The following is a 7,196-nucleotide window of genomic DNA, read 5'->3' on the forward strand; positions in this document are numbered from 1 at the left end:
GCATTGCATAAGTAGGGTCCATAGTCCTACCTACACTAAGTAACTCTTCAAGAAATCATGACTAGAGTTCATATTACCATTATCTTAGTTCATTTCTTAAATTTCGGGAGACATTGCCACAACCGACATAGACCATGTGAGATACCCAGAATCCGGTGTTCTACTCCCACACCGAAAATAGAGGGTACTACTTGCCAAAGTAGGACCTACATACATAATAGCTATCTAGTGGATCCACTAAGCTAATACCTATGGGGGAACGTAGTTATGAAACAAGGAGATTGCTACTAGAAACCTTGACTTACTAGCCGTGGAGGTTTCTATCTCATGAGACAACATCTACGTTGGGAACCCGGACTTGCTAAACGTGAAGGTTCTCTTGTGGGAAGCTGGACTTGCTAAACGTGAAGCCCTCACTCTCATTTTTCATGTTCACTCAGTGCTAAGCTCCAACTCCCTTTTTAAGCATCTTTAAGCATTTATTTAACATTAGCTCATAAAATAGGCTTTAGGAACTTAATCTCTCATATCATATAGCTCAAAGGTTTCTTAGATGAGAATGAACTTTCATCATAGACCCTACATTATGTGAGAATGTCCTTTCACATAGTCATACCATATTCATAACATAGTCTAGTTTAGATTACAATTGAGAAACCCTTTCAAGAGACTCCCTTTCACTAGATTATCATAAACCTTATTCATTCATTCATGTGTGTACATATGTGAGAAAGCCTTTCACATAAACACCTTTATACAACACCTATTCATACCTTGCTAATCATACACTTTGCATGCATAATAAGATGTAAGGGTGCATATAAGAGTTAACCTTTCAATTGACGCCATAACACATCATGTTCATAGATGTACATGTACGGCTCCATCCATCTCTAAGCATTTCACTCAAGAAGGGAACATCACCCTAAGGCCCATCATTCAAGGTTATACATTTACTTAGGAAAGCTAGACTCATGAAAAGGCACTATGCTTAAGTCTTGCCAATTCAAGTCTTGGCCTAGAATTCCTCTTTTAGCATTTATAGGAAGAGCTCCATTACTAAGTCATAGCCCAACCAAACATTCATATACTCATATACATAATCAAGCTTTCATGACACAAGACAAGATACTCAAGTCTAGCATATGAGCTACAACATCATCTTATCTTCATCATAGTCCATCATCACCACATATCACCATTTCAAGAGAAACATGCTTTCACATTAGCATAACACCACATTATACAGTATCACATTAATACCATTAGAACATCTTCACATTATAGCTTCACACAAACTTTACATATAGCTTCATATAGGACTTTACATATAGCCTCATATGTGTATAATAATACAACAATGTAATAACACTCATATAATGTCCTTCGTGGCCTCAATTCACAACAATGCAATATTCCCACATTATACAACCACTTCACCAATGCCTTCATGGCTACAATTCACAATAATACAACACAAGAATAAGATATAACACTTCTGGATCCAACCTACCAACAACAATCAATTCAATAAAGAGAGTTCAAGCCTTCTTACCATAATCCAAAGCCATAGCCAAAATCACCAATACTTCACCCATAAGGCTTACCACCCATAATTCATCCATTATCAACAATTAATCATAAATAAACATTAAACAACACAAGAGATATCAATACCATTCACTTTACACATAATTCCATCAACTTTGAATTTATAGAAAAAGACGCACTTCATAGCAAATTTTAGGGTTTTGTAAAAGACAAGGGTTCATGGAGTATTTCATTCAAAAACCACAAACACATCAATTAATCCATACCCAAACGTTTCAAATCATTTTCATACAAGAACCCTTGATAGAATTCAAAAACAAGCTTTTAGTCACTTTTTGAAAACATTGGAAAATCCTTTGAAATTGACTCTAGGATTAAGATGAGTCCTAGATGAAGAGTCATCATACCTCAATTGATGAAATCTCAACGAAATTTGGTGGAAGGGAACCCTCAATTGAAACCCTAGCTCTCCACCTTCTTCTTCCTTGAACTCAAGAGAACTTTAGAGAGAGAAAGAACAAAGGGTTTTGATTTTGGAAGAATGAATTCAAAAACACCTCTTAAATGTTTTAATACCTTTAAAATACTTAAAAACACTTAAAATTATAATAACCCAGTACCCAAATTACCCCTCACTTAGTTGGACCTTTTAAACATGTCAAACTTGATTTTTATTTTCACAGATTTTGTCGAGAAAGAAGTTCGTGACGCTGAGGTGTTCCCACAGTTTCTGGAAATTAAATTTTGAGACAGTAGAGTCCGTTGTGTCTCCGCGATGCGGAGCTACTTTTTGGCCATTGGTGGAGCAGGTCCGCGACGCGGAGCCACTCCCTCCATGCACAACTTCAAGCTGCCTTGGCTGCTTGTTTGGCCAATGGTTGGGGTCCTCCTCGGGGACCCTTAGGGTGGTCCCGGGGAGTTGTACCCGAACATTATGACCCTAAAATTTTTTATTAAGACACTAGTGTCACCTCCACTGATTTTAGACTCCAAACAACACATAAAAACATGAACAACATACTAGAACACACCAACACGCAAAAGACTAGTTTCCGAACGTCTTGGTCGTCCCTTGACGTCTGACTTCCCAACTCTTTAAAACTTACTAAAAAGACTATTCTTCATTATTTTTAACAAGTTATTAATTCATAAAACCTATGTGAGGCTCTACTTTATCCTACTTCATTTTGAGGGTTGTTATATAAGGGGTCTCATACAAGATCTTAGCATACATCATTGCATATGCCATTGAATAAAAGCGGAAAACTAAAACTTTTTCTTCAACTATCGAAGTCATTTCTATAAAGTCAAAAAGATTCTAAACACTGTCTCATTGGCCATCTAATACAATAGAATACTTAGACAGATAAGGATACAACCCATACATAGTTCTAAAATGAAACTATAAAGAAACTACTAAGACATCTACTAAGTAAGATGTTTGTCCCCGAACTTGAGGACTCATCAACTAGCTTAGAGGATCACCTATTCCCAAGCTTAAACCAAGAGATCTCATCTCCATGAACGAACCCCCTACATTTGTAGAAAACATAGAAATATGGGTTAGCACAAAAATGTACAAAGTATGGTAGCTATGCATAAAAACATTTGAAACATGCTTGAAAGGGGACATTTTAGTTGAAACTCATGCTATGCACTTTTGAACATCATTCTTGAAAGGGTTGGAGAACATAAGTCATAAACAACTCACATATAGTTCATCAAAGCACAAGGATAACAACATACCATAAACATAGTCTCCAATCATAGTCATAATGCACTTATCATCTATTACAAGACATAGTACTCATGCATAGCCAAATATCAAGATCATAACATCATAGTAGAACAACAACATAAGTAACCCTAAGCTCTACTTGTGCAATGCATAGATAGGGTCCATAGTCCTATCTACACTAAGTATCACTTCTAGGCCACCAAGCTCATACCTATAACTCATTAGTCTCATGTAAGCTAATACACATAATCAAGAGGCATTCATAATCACTTAACTCATGTCAAGGAATGTAGATCATAACACATAACCAAATGGGACATGCATCAATTCATAAGTCATCATATAGAAAAGGGAACCAAACAATGATTACTCTTGAAGACTACTCATAATACATGAGTGGCATCCCATACTACCCCTCACTCAAAGTAGGTCCTCTTAAGAAGTCAATGGTCATAGTTCATGCATCGTGTTCATAGTTCATCTATCATAGTCATAGTATATACATATAGGAGAAACACACTATAGATCCTCTCAAGGTCTACTCATCATATGTGAGTGGCATCCCATACTACCCCTCAGTCAAAGTCACACCCATTGAGAACCCATGGCATATAACTCAATTACTTATTCTTGTTCATGTCTTAGATCTTGTCATGTCTTATTAATTGTACTTGTCATGTAGGGAAATAGGACAGTAACTGACATAGACCATGTGAGCTACATGGAATACAGTGTCTTGCCCCCACATCTAAAAGAGGTGTTTCACTTGCCTAAGGTGAAATGAACATGTTTAGCTTATAGGTGGATCCACTAGCTAAGAACCTATGTGGGCACATAGTTAAGAGATAAGGAGATTGCTTCTAGAAGAACCCGGACTCTGACTCCAATGGGTTTCCATCTCATGAGATATATGTTGGGAAGGTCAGACTCTGACGCCCAAGCTCCCTTCTCATTTTCATATCCACTCAGTGCTAATTCTAATTCCCTTTAGAAAGTCTTGTTACGTCTTTATTTATATATACATGTTCATGGAAGAGTGCCTAGCACTTCATACCATCATGGTGTCATGGTCGCTCATAGATTCATTAGGTGAGAATATCCTTTCAACCTTAGAATCATTAATATGAAAGTAAATCTTTCACATCATGTTCATGGTACTAATGAGAATAACCTTTCGTTAGCACAACAATACTATCTTAGCATTTCCATCTCATACATATTCATATCATGTCATTCATAGTCATAATATCATGGTCATGTACATTTCATGCATAATAGTATGTAAAGGTGCATATGAGAATTAGCCTTTCAATTGACACCATTAGGTACATCATATTCATGTTATGCATGGAGTGTGTGTGCGCATAATTGTACTCACAATGGCACAACAACAACAACATTATCATCATAGACACCTCCCATCTTAAGTGCATAATATCCCAACTCATGCACAATTCACATATATCGCATTTAAGCATCTTAGACCATGTAAATCACATATCTAACATTCATACAATCGACATGGGTACATTCATTATTCAAGTAGGTCCTTCATGGCATGTAGAGAGTCATATACTCATGTAGGAGGTCATGTAGGTAGGGTCCTTCCATAATAGCACCACATACAATTCTACATATCAACACTACCATGATCATAACATATCATACTTAGTGATATCTAGGGTTGTAGGGAAGAGGGACCTTATCTCAACACTACAGTACATATTGACAAGTAAGTACTTCCACCATAAGTGGATCAATCCATTCATACAAAGGATACATGATAAGTAAACACCTCCACCATAAGTGGATCAACAATTCATGTAATATAACTTCATCATATCATACCTTCATAGATTGTCCTTCAAATCCAAGAGTCAAGATCAAGTCTAACATATTAGATTTGACACTTTAGATAGAAGAACATCATAAACCAACAACATAACCAATATGATCATAATCAATGTAGTTTAGGTCTACAAGATTCATCATGATCAATTAATGTCTAGGTGATCTAATCTAAGGAAATTTACCAAGAAGTTCATCAATCCTAGAAGATCATATCTAACCCCTCAATTTGCCTCTTTTATGATGTAACCCTAGATCATGTCAATTTCTTATTAGATTCATAGGTTAATCAATAATACATGTAAAATTATACTTAGATCATGTAGCTACATAAAAAACAACTCCCATTCAATCAATTGAACCAACTTCTAACAACATTCTTTGTGTAGAGAAGAGTCATAGCTAGGATTGGGGAAAATTCATGGATTCTTTGGAATTCAAGTTAAAATCATCTTAAATCAGTTATACAATCCGTAACAAATGTAAATCAATATTTTAAAACAACTTTGAAAGGAATCCATGGGGTTGAGTTAAAACCCTAGCTACATTGGAGATTCTAGAATTGGAGAAACAGATTTTGAGAGGGCTCCATGGGTGATAGCTACCCATGGATGAAAACCACCATACCTTAGGTGTAGAAACCCACGAAAATCCTAAGAGAAAGCCTCCATATTCAAGCCCCTAGGTTGGTTTCTTCATTGATCTTCAATGGTGTTATTGGAGAGAAGACTTTTGGAGGGAAAGGGAATTGAGTTTTTGATTTGGGTCTTTAGTTGTAGTGAATTAATGAATTCGTTTAGGGTACTATAAGTTTATAAAAGTCATTAATTAACTACCTAACCGACCTCCCTTAAACCCTACTTAATTAATTAATCAAAACACTAAACCTCAACTTAACTGAAAAGCTGTCAAAAACAGTCCAACCTACGGCTAGCCTTCCACGGACCGTAGATCAATCTACTGGCCGTGGTTCGCTTCCGTGGTTTGGGACTGTGGCTCTAAATGTTGCAGGCTCCAAGAAAAACTAAGTATGGACCAACGCCCCTCATCCATGGACCGTGGATCAGTCCACTAGCCGTGGATGGCTTCCGTGGTTGTTGGCTTGGGCTAAAAATATTGCAGGGTTCATGGGAGACTAAGTATGGAACCACTCCCAAGACCTACAGGGTGTTGTTTGATCTACTGGGCACGGAAAGCATCCGTAGATCACCACAAAAAAGTTGAAAGCTTGCTGTCTAGACAGCTTTGGGGGACTGTTTTGGGGTCCTCCTCAAGGACCCATCGAGTGGTCTTTGGGGAGTCGTACTCGGAAGTTTAACACCTAAACATGTCCATCTAAGTATGAGAGTCACTTCTACAAGTTTTCACCCTCAAATAACACTCCAAACTTCAACGACAAGACCCCTTCAACTCACTAGTTCAAATGACTAGTTTCCGGATGTTATAGTCGTTTCTTGACGTTTAAAGCCAAACTCACTAATTCCAATGACTAGTTTCTGGACGTTATAGTCATTTCTTGACGTTTGACCTCCAATTTCCTCAAACTAACTTCCAAAGACATTTTTCATCATTTAAACAAGTTCCTAACTATAAACTAATATGTGAGGCTCTAGTTCAACCTACTAGATTTAGTCAAGCCTTAGCTAGGTCTTACTAAGTTTTACGGGGTGTTACAATATCCCCTCCATGGGAACATTCGTCCCCGAATGACTCTTAAATCATCATAATGAATCGAAGACTCATAACCAGGAGCCCAACAAGTATGTAATCATCAAAGTGATGTACAATCTCAAAGACACATCACATCATTTCAAAAAAGAGGAACTTTAACTCCAATACAACATAGTCAATGCAAATATAAGGAAGTAGGAACTACATCTATCAATCCATATGCATGACATTATCATGTTTAGTTATGTTCAAGGAGGAACTACCTTCTCCTAGTCATAACATGCTCATATGCCATCATAAAGCTCATATGCATGTTCCCATTTTCAATAACATTCATTTAGAGGAATTTCTTAATTCCAATCTAAAACATGCTCATAAGTAATGTCAT

This window comes from Solanum tuberosum, unplaced genomic scaffold, assembly GCF_000226075.1.
Source record: "Solanum tuberosum cultivar DM 1-3 516 R44 unplaced genomic scaffold, SolTub_3.0 scf00074, whole genome shotgun sequence".
Lineage (NCBI taxonomy): Eukaryota > Viridiplantae > Streptophyta > Magnoliopsida > Solanales > Solanaceae > Solanum > Solanum tuberosum.